Below are 20849 nucleotides of genomic sequence, written 5' to 3' on the forward strand. Positions count from 1 at the left end.
CATCTTGCCCCATCCCTTTCCCTTGGGCAGGGGTCTGGAGCTAGAATTGGGTTATGATATCCAGTGCCACAACCTAAGGCTGATAGCATCCCCACAGGGGAATGACACCGCACAGATATCAGATGGTTGTGGTGCAAGAAGATCCCTCCAAATCCTGTTGTGTTCTCATAAAACTGTAAGTTAGTGGAGTAATGAGGATATTTTGATGGGATTTCCCCACCACAAAGCTAGAGGGGGTGATGAAGAGGTAAATGAAGGAGCAACACTTCTAGATCTTGTCATGGGCTTTTTCTTTCCTCAGTGCTGGAAGGTGGAGTTACAGGAAGAAAAGATGTTCTAAGAGATCTTTGATCAATATCTACAAATTTATTCAACAGGTGCAATTAAAACTGAAAATGGAGGTAGTAGATTCTGAAAGGAGTAGGACTGATCTAGTTTAATGAAGATATTTGACAAAATTACATAACATGGTACAGAAATAACACTTCTATTCATCTCCATAGTAGAAGAACAATGCAACTCACTGTAAAATTGGAAAAAAAATCCATTTTAAAGCTGATAAAAGAGAATGTGTTGATAAACAGTATGCTGTTAAGTCTGGGACTCCTCACAATTTCTATCACAGGCAGCTTTTGGCTGGGCTGACCATTACTTGTGGGAACATTGATACAGCTGATAGTAAAACACTGAAATAAACTTGGCACTTAAATGTGCATAGGGACACACATCAATATTAAATCATATATTCTTGTCTTTCATGAAGTCCATATAACAGAAGTGGCTTTTGTTTTCTATTAAATATAAAATAAATCAATAAAAGACACTAATCTTCAATGAAACTAGTCTGGCTTTGTGTGAGATGCTTGCAAAAATAGTTATTTTTCCATTTTGCTCCAATTTCAGGCCTCTTACTCAAAATACATGTCTAAACAACATGACTCTAAAACTCATCCCTAGTGTTTAAGATGACAATAATTATCTCTTACAATAACTCTACAAGCTCTAAGAATAATAAAAAACCTTTTATCTACTATTTCCTTTCCTGTACAAAAGGCATATTATGTTATACTTTTATTTAACATCTAAAATATACATGTTTCTTGACTTCTATATTCAAATTATTTACTGAAGTAAATAGTATATTTTGTATGTAAAATAGACTTAAACAAAAATTTTAGAGTGGAGGAAAAAGAAAGGGGCAAATCTGCAATTATCATGTAATTATCTTCATCACTGTAAGACAGTGGTTTATTCGTAACATTGTTGATTTCCACCAATTTCTGTTTTACATTTGTGTCTCTCTGCCATTCCCCTTCTATCTGAAGTTTCTGAATAAGACTCACTGGCAACCATCTGCCACGGATTTTATTTTTATTGCACTGCACTAATAGCAAAGTTGTTTATCTCTGAGAGGCTTACTCAATAAAAAAATTTGTCTAGCAGTGATTGCATGGGAGCTGGCTCTCTCTGCTGTTGAGAAGAGTTCATAGAAAGAACATGGATTTCTTTCCCTCTAGTACAATGAAATGAAAATCCATGTCCAGCTGATTCATGTGCTATGTGTGGTAGCTATGTGTTTGTTGTCTGAGTGTGGGCCATAAGGACAGATGACTCTTCTGTCACCAACTGGCAGTGGCGTGGAACTTATATGAGAACCACAGATGAGTCCATGCTCATCATTACTGATATTTTCTTATCAGCAAAGTAAAATTTCCTGGAACTCACTAATTACAATACTGTTTGGAAAATATTTTTGATTTATTTTGATTTTATCACTTTGTTATATATAGGTTAATGTGCAATGCTATTTCCTGATGTTTGATAAAATATGTTCAATGGCCATCAATGAGTTTGGTCTCAATCCTGAAGTAGTTACATACGAATTTATAATTCCTATTCTTAACTTGTGTTGGATTTTAAGGGGTTTAATCTGAGGCATGATTAACTGTAGAGCATGAGGTAAAGTACCATAAGTGTAAACACTCTATCTTTCCATATGTGTATGAAAATTTTTGTGTTTCAGAGACTTGGTCAATGTAGGTAGTATACACAGTTTGAAGAAAAAAACTAACAAAAAAATACTTAAACCCAGAAGAGTATTAAGAAAGATAGACTGGCTATCTCTATAATGTATTTGTGGACCCAGTGTGGCCCAGCTGGGATCTCTGCCTGTACTGGCAGAGGACACCTCTTGGAGCACTGCCCTTAGCAGAGAGCCACTAGTGAAGTGCATTGACCCTTCATCCTGCTCTCTCTGCACACAGGGAGGATGGGAAGAGGTTCGGCCAGAGGGACTTAGTGTGCAGTTTCCAAATGGAGAAATGGTGTGGACCACACTAAAAGTCATTGTTATTTGCATCTCTTGTGACCTTTCAGTAAGACCCACTGCACACCTGGTTGACCTTTCCATGGTCTAGCTGCTTCAGAGTTTGCAAAGAACGTGTTTAACTTTGCTATTTGCAACAGGAATTGTGTATTTATAATGTGGGATAAAGTCTTGCATAAAGACCAGAGGTCCTAATCACCCCATATCCTCTAGATCCAATATAGTCTTAATCTGTATCCCTTCAAGTAATGCAATGATGATATTTTAAAAACGATTGCATTCACATCCAGTTTGAGCCAAGATAGATGTAAAGTTGTCCTGGATAGAACTATGGAGAAATGCAAAATTTCTTTTAAATGTGCTGTGTCCACAGATCATCTGTGTGTTTTGCTTGACTTGCTGTTGATCTTCTCCCCTTAGCTGCCTGGAGTTGGGCAGACTGGGGCCGGACTGGTTTGGGGTGCTCTTCATCTCTTTTATATTGATGGGTTAATACCAGATGGATCTAGCAGGGATAAGGATACCTGCATAGATACAAATACTCTGTGTTCTACTCTGTGATGAAACTGGAAGCACTAAATAAGAGAAAACAAATCCCTGTAATAAAGAGACTTTGGAAATAAATATACTGTGAAAACATTTCTTACATAATTGTATTCTGAAGTAATATGATTGGTGAGAGGAGCTGAATGAGGGAGAATAGGGAGTTTGGCTCATGGTGGTCACCCTTAGAATAGTTTCTCTAGACAGGTGTTTGCCCTATATTTTCATTTGGCCTTCCTGTGCAAAATTGGTTAATGCACATTTTTGCTTTATCTAGCTTAGAATCACAGAATCTGCCTTACACATTGTTCTTCATTTCCATCATTTCAGTAAAGTGGTACAGCTCTGAAAGACCAATTCTGATGTATGAATTAACCAAGTAATGCATGACTTCAAATAAATAGTTTTAGGAGGAAATTGGGAAGAACTTATATTACATATCCTAATAATAGCAGGTCACTGAATGTAAGACTAAAAGGCAATTTAATATGGAATCTGTGTTGCCTAACTCTAGCTGTTGAAGATAAATTAGGAACACACAGGGGAACTAGACTATAAAAGACAGTCATTTAATGTCTTTCATATAAGGGGAGGCAAACAGAGCAAGTTTTTCGAAGATACTTAGTTATGTATTTTAGATAAACTTCACTGGTTATGGAAAATCCTAGCTGATTAGCTTAGACTGTGTGATGAACACGGAAATTAGATGAGGCAAATCTTTGTCTTGGTACTGTAGCAAAGCAGATCATGAGATAAGGCAACAGCAAGTTAGTAACATCCATGACTAACAGTAATGACATTCGAATCATTGAGATAATATTAAATAATTAAAAAATAATTCCTGAAGAATTAGCAGAAGAGTGTCATTAACTTACCTGCTTATAGTCCCCCACAATCACAAAGCCTACACTGTCCCTCTGCACAGAGATGGTTGTTTGCCCTTGTCTGGTCAGCAGGATACAGGAAACAACAGGTTGAGATGTGTGGAGATTAGGTTATAAAGATCTGTCCGTGGTGTCTGACACAGATCTTTAACATTGACAGAGTTGTAGCTGAAACACAATGTGAAAAGAAGCAGTCAGCATCAATGATATCTTTATAGGAGTTTTTGTTTGGAACTGAGGAATTGACATTTAGCAGTGAATGAAGGAAACATGAAAATGCTGACATTGAACCCAAGAAGTCATTAAAATATTAGCTGTTTTCCTGCTTTGTATTTAAGTTCTGAACTTAAGGTTGTTGCAAATGAGGCATGGTAGTGAAAACATATTATTGGCCATAACAGTGGCAGACATTGCTTGCTGCAATGAAATTAGAAATACCTGTTTAAAAACCTTCTCTCAACATTAACTCTAGTACTACATGGTCAAAATACTAACTTTTTTTTTCCGAACCTAATCACTTGATTGAGTGAATATTTGTGATAGGAGTTATTTGGGAGCTACTAAAAAATGATGCTTAGGAAGTTCTGTTGTACCAGCAGAGTTGCTCAGCTCCTAGGAAACACCATCTCACCAGCACGAAATCAGCAATAGACTCTGTATATCAAGAAGGTACGTTGCTAGATACATCTGCTCAGTGACTGTTCTTTTGGTTGACTTGGAAAGAGAATTAGTGAGCCCACTGCTGTCTTTGTAGCTGGACAAAAACAAACAGGGTGTGCTGAGACTATGAGAAATATGACAATTCAATTACTTTAGTTTAAGGCATGTGGAGGCTGAAAATCTTTGCTTTGAGAATGAGGAGGCAATTTTAAAGCTATTTAAATCCTGCATAGCTGGAATATTAAACAGATATTGGAGATTATTGAGAGGAAAAAGACAGAAATGTCGGGAAATTCTTGTGGTGTGATTGTAACTTGCCTGTGTCTAAGAGGTGTCATTGAATTAGCTGTGAATCATATGAACTTGGCACCACACTGTGATCTTTGGCCTCTATCAAATGGCAGTGAGTGACCTGTGCATTTGGTGGCTGTATTTTCATGTTCCCTCTAATCAGTTCTTGCATGTTAGTCATTTTGTAATTCTATTAAAGGCTAAGCTTGAAGAGCAAGCTGTGTGCAAATCATGTGACATTGAGGACTTTCTACCTGCTCTAGAAAAAAATGACAACACGAGTACTGCCTACTGACAGTATTGCAGAGCCAGAAAACATTTCTATAGGGGCCATGAAAAGTGTGAGAAGCAGAAATAACTAGGAAAGAAACTGTATCCCCAGAATAAACACAGCGTGGAAGTCAGAGTTTCCTCCAAATGTTAAACTGTGGTCATTCTAAAATCCAGATTTGTGTCCATCCACATGGCAACCCCAACCACTGTTAAGAGAGTATCCTGGAATGCATGAGAGGAAGCTGCTGGGCAGCTAAGCATGCCATGGGATGTTGTCCCTGCCAGTCTCTGCCAGTCTCTGCCAGTCTCTGAGGGTTCTGGAGATGAATCTGCTGTTTCCTCCAGAGCTGTAGATGAGAAAAAACAGGCCTGACTACTTCCCTCCAGCAACTAGGAGTGTTTCTCCTGAAATCAGAGGGATCTGCAGTATCTCAAAAAGGATAGTGCACTGGCCTCCTTCATTAGGGTTTCTGGGCCCTCCATCCTCCTATGCAACTATGGTCCACTGAGAATGGTGGTCTTGGAGGAAATGTTGAACCTTGCAGCATTTCCCATATTTCTGCTACTGAATACCCAGAAGCTGGGTTCTAGGAACTGTGTTTCTAAAAATGGGTTGCAGGCTGTCCTAGTTTCAGCCAAGGACAGCATTGATTTTCCCAGTAGCCCTTGAGAGGGCAGTTTGGAGCCACGTGTGTATGGCAAATACATTGTGTTACCCCATACCATCTTACATCATGTCTGGGGTGGGGGAAACAACTCTCACACTTCTGAGAGGAAGGGGCGCCGTTTCCATTCATGGCAAAACATGGTGGATGTAGGGCCTAGCTACCATTTATTCATTGTCTCAGCTTGGTGAGCATTCTGCTTGTAAATAGCCCTCTCTTTGTACACTGTTACTGTTATATTGTTGCTGTTCATTTTCTTATCTCATTGCTGTTTCCAGTAAATTGTTCTTATCTCAGCCCATAATCTCTGCCTTTTGTGTCTTCCACTGGAAGGGGGAGGGAAGCAAGCAATCAGCATCTGATTTGGGAGAGTCTACTTGTGGAGGGCACTGAACTATGGAGTGCTGTTCCTAAAACACAGCACAGCCCAAGATCACCCCTGCAAGTGGATGGGAATTGTGACTACTCACAGTGGCAGACTTACAGTATCTGCTCACTTCATCCCTTGCCTATTCTAATTCCCTGACAAATCCAGTGCTGGTATGTAGTGCACTTATGTGTTATGCAAAGGTGAGTCAGAGCTATAGTACATGTCATAGTAATGTAGCCAATATCAATAGTTTACAGTGCAGTGAGTCTTCTATTATTTGAAGCTAAGGTAAAGAACAGAAGTCAGTTAAAACCAAGATTATGGATCCACTAAGGTGAAAATAATTTGCCTAATGTGTGAGTTTCACTTTAACACACGAAATAGTTTTCTGTTACTTTCCTTAAAAGGCAGGCATCACAAATTTTATACCACTTGTTTAAGACCAAGTTTCATATTACTCATGGATAAGACTTCTTGAGTCAATAACACTTAATTCCTCCTCAATTGATTCTGTTCTTCTGAAGAATTGTTTCAGATATATTTGGCTTTGAGATAACCCAAACTTGGGATTTTGTGCTTCTTAGAAGTTGTCCCCTTCTGGTCTTGCTGTTGATGGATTAATTTTTTTTCACACACACATACAAAAATATAATGTTATTGTTGTAATTTAGAGAATAGTAAACCAATTCCACACACATGTATTTCCCCAGACTCTCACAGCAACTGGAAGGAATTGACATTTTAGTCAGCTGCCTGCTTTCTGCAAAAAAAACCACAAAGAAAACAAGCAGAAATGTCAAGTCTAGGTAACAGTGGAATCTTCACAGATTATACAGTTTGGAATATTCTCTACCATGAGAACTTTCCTCCAGTGGCTCTGAGATATGTACGATTTTCTGCAATTTAAAGACCTTGTATTTTTTTGTAATATGTTCTGGTTGATGAAACCATATTTTGTGATGAACATCTGTGGTTTTTACTGTAAGCACTTCCCCCTAGCACTCTATGATTATGACTGAATGTACCCGCATAAATGTCACTGCCAAAGTCTGATCCTGTGGACAGGCCTCAAATCAGGGAGGTGCATCTGTTGAGCAGGATTAAACCTTCTCTTTAACTGTGAAGAGGCCACACAGTGTGTTTCAGCCACAATTGTGCACACAGAATAGAAGATGTGCCTAATACTTCTATCACAGGTAATTTTGTGTGCTGGTGGTTTTGCACTGTCAGACAATTTCTCTGGGATAGGTTTCATAGGAGTCTGTGACTGAGCTAGTCAAAGGGATGCGCTTTGTAGTCAGAAGAGCCATGTAGGGCATGTAACTCGTATCAGACAAATGCTTCTGTTCACCAGCTATCCAGGGAATCTAGATAACCAGTTCAGATGTAGACATCAGCTAAAGAGATGGCTGGAGTTTTCTGCTGAACTTTAATGTAGGTATGCTTCTATTCTTCTCTATTGCTCAGCCTCTGCTTTTTGTAACCCGCCAGTGCCCCCATGGGGAAATAGGGCCAGCAGAGTCAATTCACATGGCCTTGTTGCTGCAAGTTGTTCCACAGAGCACAAACATCCTATGGCCCTGAAGACATGGTGACCTCAACTTGTGTGCTGCTCACAAATTTGTGATGCTTATCACTGATTTTCTCAGGGTACATTTTACCATGTACTTCCTATATTTAGGGTTTCTTGTCTCAGTGGTGGAGAGATGTTATAATCTGTGCAGAAGTTTTTGTGAAGGGAGAATTTTTTAAGTTTTATGTCCAGGCTCAGTACAGATGGAAGCGTATCTGATCTGCTTGTCTGGCTGATTTGCTGAAACATATTCCACCGCTAATCTGGAAAAGCCAAGGCTTTTCTTTTGAAAAATTGGCATGCAGAGGCAAATGTAGTCCCAGCGCTGCAGATGCATAAAGCATTTTAGCAGAGGGATAAATGTGGTTCTTCTGCACAGACTATGCTACTTCTCTCTGCAAAATCCGATTCTTCTCTCAGAGGATCTCTGCAGGAAAGACAAAGTGTCCTGATCTTGGGGATAGTTTGCAGCTTTTCACTGTCACCCTTGGAACTGATTCAGTGCATGAACTCAAAGCCTGCAAGAAAAACTCCGAAACCATTTTTGCATTTAATTAATATGAAGGGCAATTTGGAGATTTCAGAAAGAGTCATATTCTTATCAGCCAAGAGTCAGAAGAAACATCTGCTTTCAGTGACTTTTTTTCCCCCTTTTTTGTATGAGATGGCATGCTGAGGTTGTTTTGCACCTCTAAAAATGTCTGTGAAACATACATGGAGAGTGGAGAGGGAAAATTTATCTGAATGCATTAAGATGAGCTATAACCATGCAATTGCATTTTAGATTCTTTCTAAACAAATGGCTGAACAGTAGAGGACAAGGCCTAGGACAGGAAGAGCATTCTTTCCACGTATCCTCAAATTATTCAGGATAGAAGTGGAACAAATACTTTTCTAATGGTGGACTGGGAATATATAATCACTATTTTAGCCTTACGCTATTATGACAGAGGCCTGGCAATTCTTCAAATGAACTCCTGCAGCTAAGAATGCATTGATAAAAATGTCCTGCTTATCCTGCTTTACTAGACTTTCTAGAGTAGAAAACTGGGAATTGCTTAGTTTTTTTCTATTTTCCATAAAAAAACCTGGAAATAAGTTAATCTCACTTAGAATGGGCATTGGAATCAAATCAATAAATAAAATATTGCTGTTCCCAAATGGTCATGTAGCTGCACAGAATTGTATTTTAATACTCAACATATAAATATAAGAGCACTGAAAGACAATTATATGCACAGGGGAAATTGAGGGAATTCTGCAGTGTTTTATGACAAGATCTGCATGAGCAAGAAGAAGTAGGAACAAGCTGGATGTGAAAGCACTGCCTGTCATTTTGGTCAGAGTTTTATGAGCTGTCAGACCAGGGAGACACCATCCAGTATGAAAATCATCTCACCTACACAGAAGTTCATTGTCCCATATCAGTCAATGTGAATTGCCCGGCACACACTTCAGAAACCATGGAAAGAATCAGGTGCCTCTGGTAAACAATTTCTCTGCCATGTTTTTAGGATTGAACACAGTATCCTCTGAAGGTGTTTATTTTTTTAAGGAAAGCACCTCAGCCTGAGGGGCTGATTTGAGCTGTAAATGATATATGTTTAGATCCCTAACTTAGGGCAATTGAATCTCACTACTAAACTAATGTGAGACTTGTGAAATAAAATTTTTGAGCTAAAGCATTTTGTGGAAAAAAACAACAAATCTTGTGTTTAAAGTGATCAGTCATGAAGGATCTGCTGCTTTTCCTAGTAAATCTAGTAAATTTTGTAGTGTTTTTAAAGCCCTTTGCTTTATTTATAGCTTGATTTAGTCCACCTTCAACTTTTAGCAGATAGATCTCATTAAACCCTGGCCTGCTCCAGTAAGCTACTGCATAGCTTTGCTCCCATGCAGTGTATGTGAGGATTTATCTCTTTTTAATTCACTTGTCTCAGTATCAGGTGTCTAGTCTGAATAAATCATTTACTTTCCCCTTGTAGCCCATGGAGACAGATAATGATTTATCCAGGTTGTTTGGGACATTTGTTTTCTGCTGGAGGAAAAGCATCCTGGGGTGATGACACTTTCGTTCAGTTACACAGGAGGCCTGGAAGAGGTGACTTACACTAGGTGACACTGGATCAGCTAAGATCAGGTGGAATAAATTCTTCTCTGAGATGTGCTCATGACATTCCTAACCTTGGTTTCATTAAATTAAGCACACTAAGCTGCTGGAAACAGCTTTTAAAGGTTTTCTCAAACAATTTTTCCCCCTTCCTTCCCTCTCTTCTACACTCTTTTATGCTATTCTCAATTGAATTCTTCTGAATTTCTTAATGGGTGGACACCAGAAATGGACACTCTTGACTCAAAGGAACATAATCTCCTGCTCCTACTTGGGATTCTCACTTGAAATTGTAAGGATTATGACAGCACAGTGCTTTGGACAATGCCCAGTCTCTCATGCCTCAGTATGATTGATTTTTCTCCCATGAACCTCAAATCCTTTCTAAAGAACAACATGCCAAAACATGGTTCTCCGTCCTGTGCATATGGCCTTTCAAAGAATGGATAAATGTTTTGAGGAATTAAGATAAGCCAATTTATTTTTAAATACCAGATCTCAAGACACATAAGGCAGACACTTTGTAGAAGCATAATATTTAATCTGTAAAATTTGACCTTAACTGAAATGACAGGGATGCGGCTCAGAGGAGACAGTATTTTGTAAACCATATGTTCTCCATTTATGGAATCACAGTGTAGCCAGAGAAAGTAGTCATAAATTAACTGTTTGAATGCCTGACAATCTGTGATGCAGAGAGGAATCCTGCAGGAATTCTGCCTCACACTCACACATCCCTCATATGTGCAGTGGCAGGTCTTTGGAAGGAGACCTGCATTTTCTGTGCACAATAAATTCTGGCTGGAATCTGATCTCAGCTGAACCAGCCTGAATCTAAAGGAACATCACTGACTGTACAGCTGTCACTCTAGGTTTACACACTTGTAACTCAGCCCGTTCTGAAATCTCAGTCAGTCTGCATCTTCATGGACTGAGTGTATAATTTGCTGAAAGTTTGTCTGCAACAGAGAAAGTAAGACAAAGGATATACAGAAAAATTGCTCCGTTTCTCAAATGTCCTCAGAATTTTAGGAAAACATCAGGTGCTTTTAAAGAGAGGATACAGCGACTGATTTGGTGTATTTTGTTCTGGATTGTCACAGTAAGGATGCATGGACAATGTGGGGGAACACCTGTGTACAGACAGATGTAACCTTGTGGCTCTTCAGCTCCAGGCCAGAAGTTACTTGCCAATTGCTGTTGCTTATGCTCAAAATACCAGGTCTTGCCAGGAATTTTTTATTTTTTCTGGAATGGAATATAACATTAGCTCGTGGTCAGAGGAAAAACTTGGAATATTTTAACCCCATATATTTTTAAGGAGGTCTCAAGTACTCCAGTGTCACAGATACAAGCATTCCCATGGAAATATATAGCCAGCATCAGTCCTTAAAACTAAACTGTGTTACGCTTGAAGTTGTATATAAAAACTGTGGGCACCTGCTGACATTTATGTTCCATACTACACAAGTGCTCCTGTGAATGTTTTCTCTTTATGTCCTGTTTTTATTTTATTTACTAAAGTCTTCTGATTCTAAGAAAGAAAAATATTCACGTAATTCAATATGGTAGTTAAAAGACTTGCTTTCTACAAAGTAATTACACCACATTTTTTCTTCTGGTTTATTTATTCACCTTCCCTCCACTTCTTCCCACATGTGGGTCTTTTACTCAGCTTTTTTTGTCCCTGAGGAGTTAGAGATGAAATCATCATCATTAAGCATTTAATTTTATTCCATATCCCTCACAGCTTCAGATTTACTCCTCTGAGAATGTGTTTTATTTTAGCCATAATGGTTTGATGCTGGTTACCAGTGACTAACTTTAATAAAGGTGAGTGAAGGTTTTCCTAGAGAATAGTTCTCTTTTGGAAATACTTCAAAGAACATATCTTTACCAAGAATATATCAAAAGGTGAATAAATTGCAACAGGAAAAAACTGCAACAATAAAACTACTATGATCGTACCAAAATGTTTTATGCTGGCTATGCAGAAATACAGATTTTTAGTTTTATTTATTTTCATTTCAATTTGCTGTATGCTTAAATGTAGCATGAAATATGTATTTCCTGCTATGTAGTGTTATACATTTTCAAATTGTCACAGTAAAATGATCCTAAATCAAAATAGATGATAACAACTATATAAATCCTTGCACAGTGCATCCAAACAACACAAGACTGGCTCCTTTTGGAGCTGGTGCAGCAAAACAACACCCAAGCTCCAGCAGGCTTTTCCAAGCACCTCAACCGGTGTCCCTGGAGTTTTCTGTGCCCTCGAGATGGCTTAGCTCACACCTGAGCAAGGCCCTCTCCAATTATCTTTTCTGTTCTCATCCCTTTTCACATTCCTACCTCTTCCCCCCAGCCTATTTCTCTCTGTCCTTCAAGTCCCTCTTCTGTGTCTGTCTGACAGCTGATGGGAGAGTGATGTGCCCCATCTCCTTCCGGGCATAGAAGAACTGTGGGCTGCCCTGTTTCTTGCACAGGAAGCTGGCAATCACCCCTTCCAGCTCACAGAAAAAGCTCTGTCAGCCACTGAGCAGAGCAGAGAGCTGGGCCTGCCTCTGAAATACACTTATTATTATATAAGGATTTGGGCTTAAGGAAATATAGTGATAGCAGGTGGCTAACAATGAAAATTGTTTTGGCATGATATGACTCAAAAGCCCTAGCTCTAGCCACCATTTGCCCCTTAATATGCTAGTACACACACCAGGAAGATTTGAGTCAATTAGCAAGCCTCTGTCACAATTGACTTGGGAAGGAAGAGCCTATCCACTTGAGACTCTTCAGATGTGTAACTAATAACACGTTGTCAGCTAACATTAAATTTTACACATCTTGGCTATATAGGCAGAGATATACAGGCAAAATCTAGTGTTCAGAGAAATGACATGGAGTTGACTCCACAGGGACTTTAATCAGTGCACACATTCTATTGATCACAAGTAGTTTTTTCATTGTGATGAGATTTCCCTCCTTGTATAACTCTCTTAGAATAATGTGTAGGAGAAAAGATAATAAAATGGAAATTGCATCTGTGAAATACAAGAGGCAGTTGGAATATTTTGTGAAATGCTGCTCAGTGAAGCAAAACATCTCTCACAGTACGATTTCTCTGAAAGATGCATCCAATATACATAAATGTAGGTGACTTTCAGCCTCAGGAACATGTATTGTCATATAATCATAAAATCATTGAATACCCTGAGTTAGAAAGGGCCTTAAAGATTATCTAGTTCCAACCCCCCTATCACAGGCAGTAACACCTTTACTAGATCAGGTAGTTCAGAGCCTCACCCAGCCTGGCCTTGAACATTTCCAGCTTCTTTGGACAACCTGTTCCAGTGTCTAACCATCCTCACAGTAAAGAATTTCTCCCTAATATCTAATCCAAACCTACTCTCCGTTTGAAGCCGTTCCCCTTTGTCCTGTCACTCTATGCTCTTGTAGAAGGTCTCTCTCCATCCTCCTCACAAGCTCCCTTTGGGTACTGGAAGGCCGCAATCAGGATTATTTATGAAGGGCTGGGTCTGATCTCAGTTAAACCTGAATGATCTGAAATGAATTGATTTGACTTTACTGATGCAAATGGGATCCAAGACTGGCATCATGCTTAACCTGAGGAAACAGTTGCCCTTTTCTGCAATGACATCATATTCTCAAAAGAAATTGCTAAAACTGATTATTAAAAAAAAAAAATTCTTTACAAAATGCACAGAAAATTGAAAGTTTATCTAGAGCCAAACCTCCCACACATCTACCTGTTATAAATTCACTCACCCCAATCGGGTAGGTCAATCAATAAGGCAATTTATGAATTCGTTGATAAGGAACGGGCAAGCAGTGCTGGGGACATGGGGAGTCTGCGCTCCACCAACACATCCGTCCTACCCCTGGTCACTGCCCCTTTTATACGCAGTTTCTGGTGCTGGGGTACAAGCCCAAGCAAGCCCGAACATGTTAGCTACCATTCAGGTAGCAGTACCTACAAGCCCCCACCAGGTCTGGACAAGGCTCGAATATGTTGTCAGGTTACACTCCTAGCAAGCAGGTAACAGTAATGACAAGTCTGTTCATGTCCACACAAGCCCGTGCTTCCTTGTACGTAAAAAGTGGATACAACTCATAATTAAAGTGACAAAATAAAAAATACATAAAAACAAAAAGGCCAACAATTTACAGCAAAGAGATTTAAACAAATACAATGAAATCATTAGATTTTCCTGTGTCTCATTTCTATGCTTTACTTTGGATTCAGTATTCTTGTTTATATTGATCCCATGATGTATTTTCATAATGACACAAATCACTATGTAACATCTCACATACTTGACACCAGGAAGCAGTTTTCCAGATCTCTGCTTTAACGCCTGGGGTAAGAAGATATACAGCAGCAGCCACACACAGAAAACACTGAGGCAGAGTCCCATTTTATCTGTGAAATGTCAAGGCATCAATGAACTCAGTAACTTTGCGTGAAGACACACAGATAATCTCAAGATACAGTATTCTCTCAGTATAAAAGCTCATTCCTTGCTTAAAATACAGTTAGTTCCAATATGAGTCAAAAGAGAAGATGTCCTGGTTTAGGGCAAATTTGGGAGATAACTTCCAAAGGGTCCCCCCCCAAGGAAGCAAACCTGAGCAGCCCCTCCCCCAAACGGTTTGGGAAGAAAATTTCCTCAGAGAGAAGTGGAAAAAACCTGCTTATTCAACAGGCACAGCACTACCCAGCACAAAAAAATGAATTATACCAAACAACAAAACCTCTCACTGCTCTGAAGAGATGTCAAATTCAGAAAGGCTCTCTCCTGTGGGTGGTAGCTCAGCTCAGTCTGTTCTGTCTCTCTGTCACTAGAAAATGCCGCTGCCCAGGCCAGGCCCTGGTGGCCACAGGTGCAAACTCCTGGTGCTCCCCCGGGTCCCCAGTCCAGAGCAGATTCAAATAATTCCAGGAAAAAAGGAAAAAACTTTCCGGGGAACTTCTCTGCTTCGGTTAGTCAAAAACTAACAAAAAGCAAAGGAGAGCTCTCTCTGCTGTCCACCACGGTGACACAGTGCAGGAGACCAGACCATGGAACTCCTGTCTCTGTGTTTTGAAAACAACCGCCTCAGACATTCCACTGCTTCTCCTTCCCCCTCCTTCACTCTCAAATCCAGCCTTAAAGGTACAAAACTTATTTCTGGGCTAAACAGACAAATGGGGATGCAATTCAACATGACAAAGTCACCCCAGGACAGAAGCCTAGACCAATGTACTGTTCACTTAATGGGCACCATTTTGTGCTCTCCATAGGTGACTTTATCATCTACAGTTCTCCCACACAGCTCCCTGCAAAGGTATCTGAGAGTCTCACAAGTGCCAAGTGTCCATAACCTAAAAGGATGGGAAACATCGTGTTACATAAAAAGAAATTGTTCAGCTCAACACTGTTTAAACTTATTTATTTGTTTTTATTCCATCAAGTACATCAAACAAATGATTTAGGAGCACAATCTCATGCTTCTGATGGCTGAATGTGTCCGGAATACTGCAGTTTAATAGAAAAAAAGTAGTGTGGGAAATCCAAAACTTCTCAGTCAGATTTCATACTTGGGCTAAAAATTAAGAAGGATGTTACAAGTCGTGCAAAGTTCCACCTTGCTGTTGCTTTGCTGTTGGGATCTCATGAGGTTACTGACTATATTAAGGGCCCTAATTCTGCTCTCAATCTAGTTCATTGTAATTTTATTAAGTTTAATAGTTTATTCTGATGCTCTGATGCAAACATCTGAAAGAGCACAATCTAGCCTAAATCTGTATGAGGCTAACATACACCTTGTATTCTTTAAGAGGTCCCACTTTAAAAAGAAATGTGCCAATTAGATTTTAATAAAATCTCATTCTTTTAATAAAACAACAGTTTTTAAAGATGTGTTCAACGTCACAAGCTTGTTCAGACTCTAGTTCTGGTTTTGTTAAAGTACAATCAGAAAAATAGGTCTGCATACTTATATATTCCCCTATTAATGATATTTTAGTATCTTCCATTTTTTTCCCTAAAAAGTTTGTATCATAAAAAAGACCAGGCAGCAAAAGTAGTAAGGAGATGCTCTAGTGGAGTGATTCTGCCTTGCTCCCTCAGCAGATTAATGTTTCCTTTGAGAGGATGTGCTAGTGGAAATGTGTAAGTATTGCCTACCATCTGGGGATGAAGTATTTTACTAGCTGAAATATTGCTTGTTACACCATTAAATAATTGACAGTCAAATGAGATATATAGTACACAGTGAAGGCAATCCTACCTTTGAAAAGACAACATTGTCTTTCAAAACTTGTTACACACTCACAAATTCAGAGGAGTGGGGAGTAGTTATTTATTTCCTTTTTGGGGCACTCTACAGTGACAGGTCCACATTTGGAGAGGGGAAACAGACCTCTCTCATTTTCCAAAATCCAACCTAGACTGTACAGTTTCCTCTTGCAGAGTCACAGAAGATTCTGCCTGCAATCCCACTGACTATATCTCTCTTTCATGCTGGACTGTGTTTACTGCAAAGCCAACTTTAGCCTACAAGCTCCCAAGAATGTATCTTTGTACTCCAAGGCCAAGTTAAACCTGCCTGCACTGACAGAAACTGTGAAACAGAGACAGACTCATCTTGAATGATCAGCATTTACAGCTAAGGCAATATTGTGGTCCAGTGACCTGGAAATATTTGAAAAGTGTACCCAAATGACACTGTTTGTGGAGCTGCTTTGAAAGCAGCAGCAAGGCACAAGTTATTCCCAACATGCTCAAGTTTAGTGAAAGGCAGTTTCAGGAAAAAATTACATTCACTTCTGCAGTGGAGTGGCCATGATTTGTCCCCCAACAAATCAGTCAGTCATCCTGTGTAATTACATTTATATCAGAAGAACTGTTGAGAAAGAGCAGATTTCAGAAGTACCATTTGTGTAAACTTAAGAAGCAAAATCAAAACAAACTTCTGGGGAAAATTACTGCTTGCTTTCTGCTAAAGTTTCCAAAGGAAAATGAAGCACACATGAACAATTTCAATTTCAGATCAATTTGAATAAAATAATTTATATGTAATCCCAGACAATCTTCAGTAGCCTGCATTCAGGGCAGAAAACACATAATGCAAGTCATGGGACAAAGGAGACCTAAACAGACACTGCCTATGTAATACTGCAGGCCTGGAAAAGATCTTACAGATCTTCTAGTACAATACCCTACACTGAAGAAAGACCAAAGATGATGATTACTTTCATACAAGTTGTGTGTCTAACTTGTTTTTAAAAATCGTCTAGCAAAAGTAGAAAAGAAAAAGCTACAGCAGCATCAGTCAATAGTCTCCACCATTGTTTCATTGTCCTTTGGCCAAAAGGCTGTCATTATTCAGACAAAGCCAGTTAACTTGTCAGCACTGAGCACGGTCAATACAGTTCGTTCTTGTCAAATCTGTCAGCTGTTTTGTATTTTAATATGCTCCAGGCACTTCTAAATTGGTTACCTAACCATCTATTCCAGAATAATTCCAGGAACTGGTGTTGCACTGAATAATCTATAATTCCCTGTTTGTGGCTGGATTTTTATTCTAAAGATAGGTATTGTATTTGCTTTTCTTGCATGGGATCTGCCCATCTTCTGTGAGTTTTCAAAGATAACAGCACATTTCAGAGATTTTTTCATATTTTTTAAAAGGAGTGAAATGGAATGTCATCAGGACTTGATGGGTTCAATTATACTTAACTTATCCAAACATTTTTTAACTTGGACATGCTCCTATTTTCACATTAAATTTAATGTAGTTAAGTATCTGATTGGAAATTAATCTTTTTATGTGAAGACAGTGAACACTTCAGGACTCTCTGAATTGCCTGTTAGGTTATGAACTTTAACTTTGCCTTTCCTTTGCTTCTCATGTACTTATTTTACCTTGCATAATTTTATGCAAGGAATATACATTTATGTTCCAAAATAATGTTAACACCATACCCTCTGAACTTTCTTAATTCCTATTAAACTCATATATAATTATGTTTTTGTATGACCCCTTTTTATTTTAGGTTTTTTTGTATGACCTTTTGTATGACCCCTTTTGATTTTAGGTTCTTAGGAAGGTCTTGATGCAGCTGTAATGCACTGTGCTCCTAAATGTTTTAAGTAATCTCTAATAAATTTGTCACTGTATGTTTGATGTAGCTCCTTCCATTCCTGATGTGCTTTATCTCTCATATTACATATTTCAGAAACTCAAGTAACATTTCTTTTTACTAGGCACTTACTTTTTACTCTAGGCTTCTCTCATTGTGCTTTCTCTAAAATTTAGCTCACTTCTCTTCTAGCTTTAGCAACCTCACTGATGTAGTGATTGCTGGTTTGTGGGTGACTAAATTAGAGGGTTTTGTTACTGAAATTCTTAAATTGGAAACAATGATAGAAAACTGAAGTGCCTTTGTGCTTCAGCTGCGAAACTTAAAATTGCTCACAGACACAGTATATTTATATATGTTGTTCATGTAAAGATTACTGACAATCTCAGAAGATTTTTGAAACATTCAAGAAACCCTGCTTTGAATATCAAAAGTCAACTTGAAATTCTGTCATAAGTTGAATAACGTGTCTTATGTTGTCAGATCATACCTGGATATTATTCACCTTTGCAGAGAGTCTTCAGGGATAAAAGGCCTCCTTGGACCTCTTGACATGCACATCACAACCTCATCATGATCATGAGCAAGCCCCATGAGACAGGGAGAGAGGAAAATAAAGGCAAAGAGGTTGCAGTGGGAAAATGTAGTTAAGTCTGGCTTATATTCATGAATTCATGTATAAATTAAATAAAAGCAAAATGTAAAGAAACCTCCAAAAAAACTTCCAGATGCTTCTATTATTCAAAGAAGGAAGTAGAGTTGACAGAAAGCAAAGCCTAAACTCTAGTCGTGTCAGCAGATTAATGTTAGGAATATGCCAAAATCAGCATTTCTCTGTCAGCCTGGAACGGTCGGATGGCATCCAATCTTCATTGATCAGTAAGGCTCCTCTCTGGATACTACAGCACACAGCTCAACTTCAAGGACTGGCTTAGAATGTGAGTTTTTGGAGAGCCTCTCAGTGCGAATACCACAGAAAAGCACTTGTCACAGCTACAAGCATGGCTTTTGAAAGGATTCAGAGCTAAACTCATATGGTTCATTATGGCAACATTCCTGCAGTCTAATGTATGCTAAAGGACAATAGTCTCCTATTTATTGTCCTGTGTGGTCAAGTGCAGAGAGAAAGACTTTCTGAAGCTCTAAACTATCTTTTGGAGGAAAAGATCTCTCTTCAAGTGAAGTAGATGGCAGGAGGCTACAGTATGGGAGTTCTTGTATTAAAATGCAGTAGTCACAGCAAGAATGTTATGATCTCTTTGAAAATGCAGACATTGTACATTAATACCTACCTGTAAAGGTATTTGCTCCTTAAAGTACAACACATGCTTATTGTCCTTCGTAAAAACATTCAAAAAGAATCTAAGGCGTGAAATGATCCTAATATGTTACAGAGTACTATAATGCTTCCTGTCCCCAGAAATCAAAATGTTTTGCAGCTACTAATTAACTACTCCACAAAGATGCTCAGAGTCAGACTTTAAAGTAGACATTACCAAAATACCATTAACATAGTATTCCACAATGGTTATCAGTAATCAGGAATAGTAGCCTACAGCTTCCTAGATGTACATTAAGCTCCTTTTTTTAAGTCCTATAAGCCTGGTCAAACTCTTCTCATATGCTCTGGGAAAAAGAAGGATTTTTTATCAGAAAGATAAGGCTAAGCCTACTTTGCTCTGTATGAGTGTGTTGGAATACCTGAAATGTGGTAGCTGTGCATTCTGTTGACAGCATGCAGTTGGTCTAGAAGAGCTGTGTTTCTTCTGCCCTCCATGAGAACACAATTTCCCATACTGGATGTTCAGGAAACCATATAGAGCAATCATCATCTTTTATATTTAGTCTCCAGAGACACACATGCATTTCCCCCTATTACTGTGTCAGTTATTCTCCGCCCACTACAAGGGTGAAATATTAACTGGCAAAGCTGACAGCAATACACATACCCTGATGCAAATACATCTCTAAAGAAGAAAATGTTACATTTTGTCTTTAGGGCACAATTAAGTTACTTCATTTTCTGCAGAGGAAAAAATAAAAATCCTAAACACTCCTACTTCAATGACAGTATTTCAGTGCCTTACAACTTATGACTTGGAGACAGTAAGGGAATCTACTTAAAACCACTTACTTAAAATACTTACAGAAATTTCCAGGTCACTACTCCTCTGCCACTCTTAGAAATCAGTCCAGTTACCCACTGCCTCTTAGGGAAATCATAGATTAATATTAATATGGTCTACCTACTGGGAGCAACGTGGCCTGAACTCATGATGACAAATAAGATAACCATGAAGTTCTTATCTGTCCATGTGTTAGGTCTTGGTATTTCTGAGAAGAATGATCTGCACCTGCATTATTGAGACAACATTTCTCTATGCAGGAGGAAATTACTAAGCAGTGTGAAAATTTAATATATTTTCAAAAACCTGAGCTCCTATGAAGGTTCAGGTACTGCTTTTGTTTTTCACTTTTGACTTTCTACTTCTCTACATTACTTTCCCATCTTTACTCAAAGGGTAGTATCCTTCTTCTGGCTAAATTCTCCCACTCCAACATTTCTATTTTTAAATTTTAATTTAAATTGCAGCCTGTGCTCTCCACAAAAGAAGCTCATTACTTCTGGACAGCAAGAAATCAGCACTCCTCTGAGGCTTAGTCTTCACTCTGCCTTTGAGCAGTTTTGATAAAAGGGGCCCCCTCACACATCATCACTATGAAATGCACCCTGCATAATACAGCAGGTGACACATCCACACAGATACTGAAAGCTAGTGTAGTCCTCAATTCCTTGTAGTAGATAAGCATAAATTTCGCAAGTTAAGCCTTACTGAGCAGAATCTGGAGGAGAGCTTCAGGAAATGTCCCCAAAACTCTGAATTGTTACCAGTGCCTATGGTATCTTATATAGGCCTAATTGGATACTATTGTATATACTGGTAGGGAGATATTTACAGGTATTTTTGAAGAATATGAAAATGACATAATAATGACAGAATATTGAC

General features: G+C 38.8%; 1 protein-coding gene across 9 annotated transcripts in view; it reads right to left on the reverse strand.

Moving 5' to 3' along the window:
* SLC38A4 (solute carrier family 38 member 4) overlaps positions 1-20849 on the reverse strand; it is a 156932-nt gene that overhangs the window by 119728 nt on the left and 16355 nt on the right. For 6 of the 9 annotated variants that reach the window (XM_088165583.1, XM_088165585.1, XM_088165578.1 and 3 more), the window contains exon 2: positions 3745-3921. The exons of the other annotated variants lie outside the window; for them this stretch is intronic. The gene's annotated coding sequence lies outside the window, so the exon portion shown is untranslated. The remainder of the gene's footprint in view (positions 1-3744; positions 3922-20849) is intronic. 9 annotated transcript variants of the gene reach the window in all.

The sequence above is a fragment of the Sturnus vulgaris genome, chromosome 5 (assembly GCF_052056855.1).
Source record: "Sturnus vulgaris isolate bStuVul1 chromosome 5, bStuVul1.hap1, whole genome shotgun sequence".
Taxonomy (NCBI): Eukaryota; Metazoa; Chordata; class Aves; order Passeriformes; family Sturnidae; genus Sturnus; species Sturnus vulgaris.